This window comes from Papaver somniferum, chromosome 5 (assembly GCF_003573695.1).
Source record: "Papaver somniferum cultivar HN1 chromosome 5, ASM357369v1, whole genome shotgun sequence".
In the NCBI taxonomy this organism is placed as follows: Eukaryota; Viridiplantae; Streptophyta; class Magnoliopsida; order Ranunculales; family Papaveraceae; genus Papaver; species Papaver somniferum.
In genome coordinates, this window is record NC_039362.1 from 51366136 (window position 1) to 51376384 (window position 10249).

Sequence of the window (10249 nt, forward strand, 5' to 3'; positions counted from 1 at the left end):
ATTTAAAATCAGTAGACATGTTCAAGTCATACCTGCTCATGCGATGCAGTAGATACATATTCATAGTCGAAGATAATAAAGTTTTAATAAAGTGATTTGTTCGATCAATGATTCAAACCCAAAATACGCAAAAACAATGTACATAGAACAACTTTTGCAAGACATAAAATGATACCAACTCTTTGGCTGAATTATGATTTTTATACATTTCAAACACTATTCTTGACCAACAAATGGGGGCATGGTGCTATAGGGTGCACCAAGTTAAGAACAACCTTTTTTTCCGTAAAAAAGGAATAACCTCGTTCATTGTTTTGAATCTACGACTCCTCGTAATAAAGAGTAGTATAGTTAGTTACATTGACATTCCAGTCATGAAATTGAGGATTGTTTAAATAAACTCCAAAATTGTCACCTGAACTTTTAAATAGTTTGTAGCTAAACTGTTATAATAGGCAACAAAATGTATTAACCTATCTTTCCAAAATCGGAAATGGAGATTGTTTAAAAATACCCTAAAATTTTCACCTGTCCATATGTGGTTCATAACTAGACGGTTATAGTAAGTAGATATATGAGTTGCTTCTATATTATGAAATCTGTTTTTCAAGATAAATCCTTGTGCTTTGAAGTTTATGCAATCTGTAGCTTTATAATCGAAATCTTGGCTGATAGTATATTTTCTTTCCCTTGCTCTAGCATACATTCACATCAGCAACAAAAGAATGGGTTCAGAATCACTTTGAAAGATGACGTTGTGACCACTCAATTGTGTTTCCCACTTAAAAGCCTCTACATCCCCTCTCAGTTCGACCTCTTCTCTGGTACTACAATCTGCAGAGTATCCTCTTGCTTCTGTTGTATTCCCTGCATAATCATCTAGTGTCAAGCCTATCCCAGAGCTAGAAAAAGAATCAAGCAAATAACAACATTGATCCGGACATACATAAACACTTTATCCATTTCAGGGTCTTCATAATTTATTCTCAAGTTTTCATCATTCATTGGGTTGTAATAAAGTGTCTGCATGTTGTCATAATCTTTTGTACTTATGTTCATGATGTTGTTTATAAACTTGACTATTGTCTTAGAAGTTTGGGCACTATTTTGCTTAGATTTTTGAAAGACATGCTCACATCTTGCTTTCCAAATATGCTAACTAATAATACTACAAAGAACAGCCCAATCCATAGCTCCTTCATTTCTATTACGGTTGTCAAACCAGGTGTTAAGCCAATCATGGAAATCAGTAGTGTCATTAGTAACAAAATGCATATCAAAGTTCAAATGCATCAATACCTGAGAAGCAAGGTTACATTGAAGAAAAGATACGTAAGAGTTTCCTCACCATTGTTACAAAGAGTACAAATGGTATTTATATCTGGTAGGATGGCCGCCATTCTAATACTATTGGGAAGTATGGCATGAGCAGCTTTCCATACAAAAGTTTTAACAAAAGGTGTTACTTTCATATTCTATGTTCTGTTCCAATCATTCGAGTTTGTACCATTGGTACCACTAGAGTTAGTAAAATTATACAGAGATTTAACAGAAAACATACATGTATTGTTTAAGGTCCAATGTGGTTTATCTTCTATTCTTCTAGTTGGGATTTGGATTCCCAAAATCTTGTTGATGGTACTTTGGATAAAACAAATTGAGAGTTAGTTTTGACTGGTCCCACGTATGCATGTCTGTTATTAATTGGCTAACTTTTTTAAAATCATCAACTCCTGCAGAGTTCTTGTCAAGAGGAGGTTTGAGGCCTGGCATCTAGTAATCATTCTATATTTCAATCTTATCTCCATCGTCAACCTCCCAGAATAAGTTTTTCTTGATCTGTTGGACACGTATCAACATTCCTTTCCAAATCCAACTATATTTATGTTTAGCTTTAGAGTTAACATGAAAAATATCACAGTTTGGGTAATATTTAGATTTCATTTGCACAAAGAGAATTTGGGTTCTCTTTGAGTTTCCAACCCATTTTAGCTATCATTGCAAGATTGAAATTCTGAATGTTTTGAAGTCCTAATCCTTCCTCACTAACAGGTTTACAAACAGAGTCAAATGCCTTAAGGAAAACTCCTTTCTTTTCATTTTTATTTTTTCCTTTTTCATTTTTACCCCACCAACAGTCTCATTGCATTTTAGTAATAGTGTTGCAGATTTTCACATGGATTTTGAAACAATTCATTTGATAAACACACAAGGAAGAGGTATCATTTTTTTTTATCATGACTGTCCTACCAGTTGTGTTTAGGTTTTTACCATTCCAACTCAACAGTCTTTTGCTCATCTTCTCTACTAGTGCCTCAAAACTTTTAATCTTAGATCTATTAGTGAATAATAGGGAACCTAAATACCTATCATTTAAGGGTATTACCTTAACTCCAAGAATGGCTTGAATATCTTCCCTAATACTAGGGTTTGTTTTAGTACTAAAGAAAAATCCGGACTTACTGAGATTGATCAATTGTCCAGAGGCTAAGCCAAACTCTTTACACAGTTTTACCAAATTATGACTTGTTGTAACATTAGCATCACAAAAGATTAAGCAGTCATCAACAAAGAGTAAATGACTTATAGAAGGAGCACGAGTTGTAATTTTTATACCTTTTATGTGGCGCAAGGATTCAACATGCAAAATTATTCTAGACAAGGATTCCATATAAAAAGAAATAGACAAGGATATGATGGATCTCTTTGTCTCAATCCTCTAGTAGGTTTGAAAAATTCAGATGGAGACCCATTGATCAAAACAACCAAAGTAGTGGTTGATATACATTCATAAACTATTTTTCATTGAATCCTAACTAATCCATAATTTTAATTAAGAAATTTCACTTCATTCTGTCAAAGGCTTTTGACATATCTATCTTTAGACCCATCAACCCATTTTTTCCTTTTTTATTTCTCATTTTATGAATTATCTCATGAGCTATAGTAATATTATCAGAGATCTGCCTTCCAGGGACGAAGCCAGATTGGAATGGAGATGTTATCTTGTCTAGCATACATTTCATTCTTCCAGCCATCAGTTTAGAGATGATTTTATAAGTGGTGTTTACTAGTGCTACAGATCTAAATTCATCTGGAGTAACATGATTCAAAGTTTTAGGTATGAGGGATATGAAAGAGGCATTCATTTCCTTAGAAATATGCCCACTTTCAAAGAACTTTTGTATCATAAGAGTTAAATCAGTTCCTATTATTTCCCAATTTTGTCGAAATTTTTTTGGAGGGAAACCATCGGGACCAGGGCTCTTGTCAGATTCCATGGAGAAAACAATTTTTTTTATCTCAGGCATAAAAGGTATGGCACAAAGCATAACATTATCAATATCGTTTATTCATTTCGGTATTAAGTCAATCATTTTTTCGTCAATGTCAGGGTTCACAGTAGTGGAAATGCTGTGGAAATGATTGGTAATGCAAGAGACAATTTCTTCTCTACTGTTAACCCATTCACCATTATCTTTCTGAAGTGTCTCTATTCTGTTTCTTCTAAATCTTTGTTTTGCTTTTATATGAAAGTATCTAGTATTTCTATATCCTAGAGCTATATTTTGATCCCTACTTTTATCTTTCCAAAAAATTTCCAGAATCGCATACTAACTATTTAGCTCAGCAGTTAACATAGCTAGATCCTTTGGTTTATCAATGTAATAATTTTTCTTATTGGTTTGATCCAGCTTATTATTAACTAGATCTATGTTATTTCTTATGTTACCAAACGTGGATTTATTCCATAATCTAAGAATGGTCTTGACAGAGTATAGCTTTTTCGTGAAAGTATAAGCAGGGGATCCCTGAATATCCTTTCTCCAACATTCCTGTATCAGGGGCTTGCATTGTTCATGTTTCATCCAGTCACCAAAATATGTAAATGGGGAGGGTACATCTCTCCAAGTATTATGAGTATTCAGAAAAATGGGACATGGTCAGAATTTAAAGGGCTTAAGTGTTTTATGTTAGAGTTAGGAAAGAAAGAGTTCCAAAAGGAGTTCCAAGTATTATGAGTATTCAAATCTATTCTTTGTTCTATAAAGTCAGAATTAGTTTTCTTGTTATTCCAAGTAAAGGTATATCCTATAAAACCAAGGTCCATCAAACCACAATTACTAATTAAATTTTTGAAAGTTCTAGCTTCTGATTCTTTAAAGGGAAATCTACTTCTGTTTTCTGTTCTATGTAAAAAAAACATTGCAATCACCTATTACAATCTAAGGTTTATCAATATGTGGCGTCATCTGCTTAATGATATTCCAGGATTTCAATTTTTCTGGTCTATGGGGGCTGCCATAAAAGCAAGTTAAGATCCAAGCAGGTCTATTATTACTAGCATGGATATTCACATTAATGTAGTTATGATGGTTATCAATTATATCAAGTTTCATGTTATCCTTCCAAATAAGACAAAGGCCTCCAACAGAACCTATAGGAGGTACTAGCCAAAATTACTAACATTTACTTTTCTCATGATCTTTTGCATTTCCTCATTTTTTTTTGTTTTATTTCCGAATTGAACATAATATCAGGATTATCTTTGTTCAAAGTATCATTAAGACTATTTATGGTAGCAATATCAAGATTATATTTGTTCAAGTATCATTAAGACTATTTATGGTAGAAATATTACCTAATCCCTGATAATTCCATGCTATTACACTAATAAATTGCCAAAAAAAGATACAATTGGGTATTCTAAGTTATACAGGAATGGTGAATCATGTGTGCTAATATTAATGGTAATATATTCATGATGCATCAAGACAAACATGTTCACTGATTTGTAGAGCATAAAATTGTAAATCATATTTATCTCCCAACCAATGTCATATAATTGAAGTTTGCAACATGCAATTATGTTACTACTATTATCATCTTTAGTCATCATAAATAAATACATGGAGATGAGTTTAGGCTTACCTCATTGGAGTTCTTTGAGCAAGTTTTGTTATGCAATGAATCCGAATCACTAGTAGTGTAATTAGGATATTTACAAAACAATTTATGCTCAATACAGTTTGACAAGGCTTTCATAGAGTGATTCAAATTACCAGCATACTTTATAGAAATGCAGCATATGGGATATGGTTCCTTTTCCTTCAAAATTGAAAGGTTTACTTTGAAGTTGTTCAGAATAATTGTTTGTAAATTTTCTTGGAATCTTTGATTTCCCAAGAGTATTCTTTTTTTCTAGTTGTAGCAAAAGGTACCTGGGATTTGACGAGTACATATTAGCTTTGAGATAAAAGTGAAATGTTCTTTGCAGAAATTAATTAGCTTCATATAGATGTGAAAACGATATACAGGATTAAGAGCAAAAGGAAAACAAGTTACGGAAATAACAAGAAGCAAATCTCGTAATTAAATCAATATCAATTAAAAAGAAGATGAAATAAATCAAAAAAGAGAAAGATTTTAATCGGGATTCGAATACAGAAAGATTGTGAATTTCCGGATCTTGAAGCTTTAGATATTAAAAAGGGGGACTTGAGCTGATTTCTTCAGAAATTTTGAATCTCGGTGACTTCGTGTCTTTGTAACTAAGAGGCTTTTGTCTTTTGTGTCTATGAATCTTTGTAACTTGGTGTCTTGGAGTCTCAATGACGCTGGGTCTTTGTGACTCGGTGTCTTAGGAACTTAGAAAAAAGATGGAATCAGGTCTCAGAAATAACATGGAATTGAGATTTAGTAACTAGAACATATAGATCTAAAAAGGGTTTGATTTGCTGACATGGGTAAGGGTTTTTAATGATTTTCGATGGCCGTCGGTTGCGGTGGTTATTGGCTAGAAAATGGTGTTTGCCGACAAATTATGGTGGTTATAGAGGCGGAGAAAAAAAACCACCTCAGAGAGGAGAGGAGAGAGAGAGGAGAAGGATTAACAAATTATGGTGGTTAAGAACAACCTTTGGGGATATCTTATGAAAACCATGGTAATTTTATTCCACTTAGAAAATGGAGCAATCGTCACCGAAATCCAAAGGTTTGGTTTTTTCAACCGGTCCGAATAACTTTTGATTCAAACTATACAAAAGAACAAGCGAGTTTGTCTGTCTGTGTTTAGTAAGTTTGAAAAAAATCCCAAGTTTACCCCTCCAGCAAAGTTAGTAGTTAAACCATAGTTGGGGTTACTTGGGTTAGGAGAAACTGGTGGGTTTAAGAAACCGATTGGGTAGTCTATATGAAAGAGACGGTTTTCTCTCTATCAGAAGTACTTCACCTAGGTTAAACACCCTCCGGAGCAGAAATTGATGAAGAAGCTGTAATTCAATTATTTATTCCAGACCTTATGCAAAATAGGTATGGCTATGTTAATGTTTTTGAAACCAAAATTCATGATTCTGTTTGTATATTGTAAATTAAGGTATGAGAGACTGGAAAAGGTATGATAGACCGAAAACACTTAATGGTTAAAACCCAATTAGATTATAAATTCATGTAGTACTGCCTCCGTCCCACTATTAAGTGACCTAGTTCAAGTTTGCACAATTTTTAAGGCAAGTAAGGGAAAAGAGTATATTTAAGCATTTTTACAATTATACCCTTATGGATAATAATTAGTGAAATTTTGAAATGATTTATCTCTCAAACTACACCACGGATGTTCGCAAACTTCATACCATTGAAAAGCATTTCTAAACACCTACGTAATGAATATGAACATGCCTATCAAATTATGCATATTTCTTATAATCAATTAAAAGGATAATTTTAGAAATATCTCCTTGTTTAGTGATATAAGTCACTTAATAGTGGGACAAAATCTAAAAGTAAATAGGTCACTTAATAGTGGGACGGAGGGAGTATTTATATTTGATTTTGAGAACTGAATAATTAAATGTATCAGTTAATTAAAATGCTCGGTCTTCCGATAATTATTGGTTTGGTTCGTCTAAGGCTGAGTGTTTAAATGTTCTATAAACAACCTAAAAACTCAATACCATCCTTCACTCCAGAATGAAAGTCGCACTGGTGGAGCTTACCCTCTCTCTCCTATTGGTTGGTGAGCGTAACCTCACACTCTCATTGGCTAATTGAGAAACCATTCATATTCTTCGGATGAAAGTTCATTAGATATGGTGCGTCGATCTGACAATGTGCGGTGTAGATTGGGTGGATTGTTGGGACACACGTGATGGACTACCCTCATTATTTGAAAAAATTCTATATTAATTTCGTGTATTTATTGTGAAAATCCAGAAAATAAAGAAAACTACTATTTAGATTCTAGACATTTATGTTTCTAAGGTGGCTTCCTTTGCTGTCGGAAAGGACATGACTTCCTATTTAGGAGACTATCAATTTGGGGTTGGTGTTCCTGTAGGAGGGGAAGGTATTTTACATGTTGTAAACCTCCTTTTAGAGCTGAAGGGTCATTCAGACAAAATGTCAATGTTGCTAATTGACTTTTCCAATGCTTTCAATATGGTGAGCAGAACTCAGCTCATCAAAGAAGTCCGCCTTCATTGTCCAGGTATTTCTCGATGGGTAGAATTTTGCTACTTACGCCCAGCTAAGCTATATTATGCCCAGTATATTTTGTCTTCTTCTCTTGGTGTGCAACAAGGGGATCCCCTCGGTCCCTTGCTTTTTGCATTGACACTTCACCCTTTAGTGAAGACCATTGCTTCTCGATGCAAGCTTGATTTGCACGCCTGGTACCTTGATGACGACACAATTATTGGTGATACTTTAGAGGTAGCTAAGGCCTTGAGTATAATTGAAACTGAAGGACCAGGCAGGGGGCTACATCTCAACATAAAGAAAACGTAAGTCTTTTGGCCTTCTCTCGATCCCAGGAGTATCACAGATGATGTCTTCCCTTCGAATATTGGTAGGCCTTCTAAGGGTGTTAAAATTTTGGGCGGTCCAGTGAGTTTAGATATGGACTTCATTAGTGACATGTTGTTGAACAGGGTGCATAAAACTGTTCAACTAATGGATGCGATCCAAAAACTTAAGGACCCTCAAAGTGAGATGCTTTTACTTCGCAATTGCACTGGTGTGTCTAGACTTTATTTTGCAATGCGAACTACCAATCCTGCCGCTCTACAACCTGCCACTGATCTTTTCGATGACCAGTTATATCAGTATTTGAGGCTTCTGATTACTGGGGATGGTGCGGGATTTGGTCCTCTACAGAAGAGATTAGATACCTTGCCTATGAAGGATGGTGGACTCGGCATTTATACCATGGATGACACTCGTGCTTACTGCTACCTTGCTTCTTGGAAATTTATTCTCAACGGACAAAGGCTCAGCTTATCAGTTGGCTCTTCAGACCTTCACTCAGGTATGTGGATTACCATCTACTTACTGTGTCGATGACACTGCCCCCCCTTCCATGCATTCCTTGGGAGTTGTTTATTTTGATGCAGTTAAGAAGCAAATCCCAAACCAATTTCATATGTCTGAAAGTGATTCTATCTTATGGCAATGCAATCGTGTGAAGCATGCACAAGACTATCTTTTGGTGGTTCCCATTAATGGGCTCAATCAATGTCTTGGACCTAGACAATTTAGAGCTGTGCTTTGCTATCGCCTTGGTATTCCTTTGTTTGGTGAGAATAGTCTATGTTCAAGTTGTAACAAGCCTATGGACACTTTCGGTGATCATGCGATTCATTGTGCTAAAGATATTGGGTATAAGTTTCGCCATGATATTTTCCGTGATGTTGTCTTTGACATTTGCTACAAAGCCAATGTACCTGCGCGCAAGGAAGTTTCTCTTGGTCTTCAGACGGATGATGGTAGAGATTTAAAACCTGCTGATATTCTTGTTCTTAACTGGGAAAATGGGCAAGACGTTTGTATGGATGTTACAGGTGTCTCTCCATTCACTGGTGATGGTGTTCGCTCCGTCACTCCTGGTAAGGCTATTTCTGGTGCGGTTTCACGTAAACGTACCAAATATGTGGACAAATGTGCTGCACATGGCTATGGCTTAGGTGTTTTAGCTTTCTCTACTTTAGGGGAACTTGGTGAGGATACTCTTGTTTTTTTCAAGCGTCTAAGGAACTGTTTGGTTAGTAATGACGCTAGTAGTGGTTTAGGTAGTTTTATTTTTCATCGTTTAGGTGTTGCTATTCAAAGAGGAGTTGGGGCCCAGCTTGTCGCTAGGTTACCAACCAAAAGCTTTGTGTAATTTTTTTTTAAATACATTTATTTACTTTAAATAAAACAATATAATATTCCACATATTTATGGAATAAAATAATATAATTTATATTTTTCCAATCTTTTATAATTTCATATAGTTATTATAAAAAATCCAAATAATAAAGAAATATACTATATTAATTTCTTACATTTATGAATGAAATAAAAAAAAATCAATTCAACGTATTTATGGAAAAGGTAATGAGATTCATATTTTTAAAATCTTTTGTAAGGGAAAAAAGAAAGAAAAAAGATATATAAATGAAAAAAAAGATTACCGTATTAATCTCTTATAATTTCATGTATTTATTATAAAAAATACAGAAAATAATAAAAGATATACTATATAATTTCGTACATTTATGAACTTAACATATTCATGGAACAAAATAATGAGGTTTATATTTGTAAAATCTTTTGTAAGGAAAAAATTTGTAGTTTCCTAGATTTTTCTAGATGTTTTTCATTAATACTAAAAATTAATATAGTAATTTCTAGATTTTTTTCCTTATAAAAGATTCAAAAAATATAAATTTTTTTTTTAATTTCATAAATATGTTGACTTGATTTTTTATTTATTTTAATCATAAATCCCCGAAATTAATATAGTTTTTCTTTATTTTTTTGGATTTTTTATCATAAATACATGAAATTAAAATATCAACTAATATAGTAATTTTTAGATGTTGTTAGTAATTTTTTAAATGTTTATTATTAATATTAAAAATTAATATAGTCATTCTTAGATTTTTTTCCCTTATAAAAGATTCAACAAATACAAATCTTATTAGTATTTTATTCTATTCCATAAATATGTTGAATATTTTTATTTATTTTAATCATAAATACCCAAAATTAATATAGTAGTTTTGTTTGCCATTTCCAGAACTTTGTTTCCTTACAAAATATTTTACAAATATAAAAGTTAATATAGTAATTTTTAGATGTTGTTAGTAATTTTTTAGATGTTTATCATTAATATTAAAAATTAATATAGTCATTCTTAGATTTTTTTTCCTTATAAAAGATTCAACAAATACGAATCTAATTATTTTATTCTATTCCATAAATATGCTGA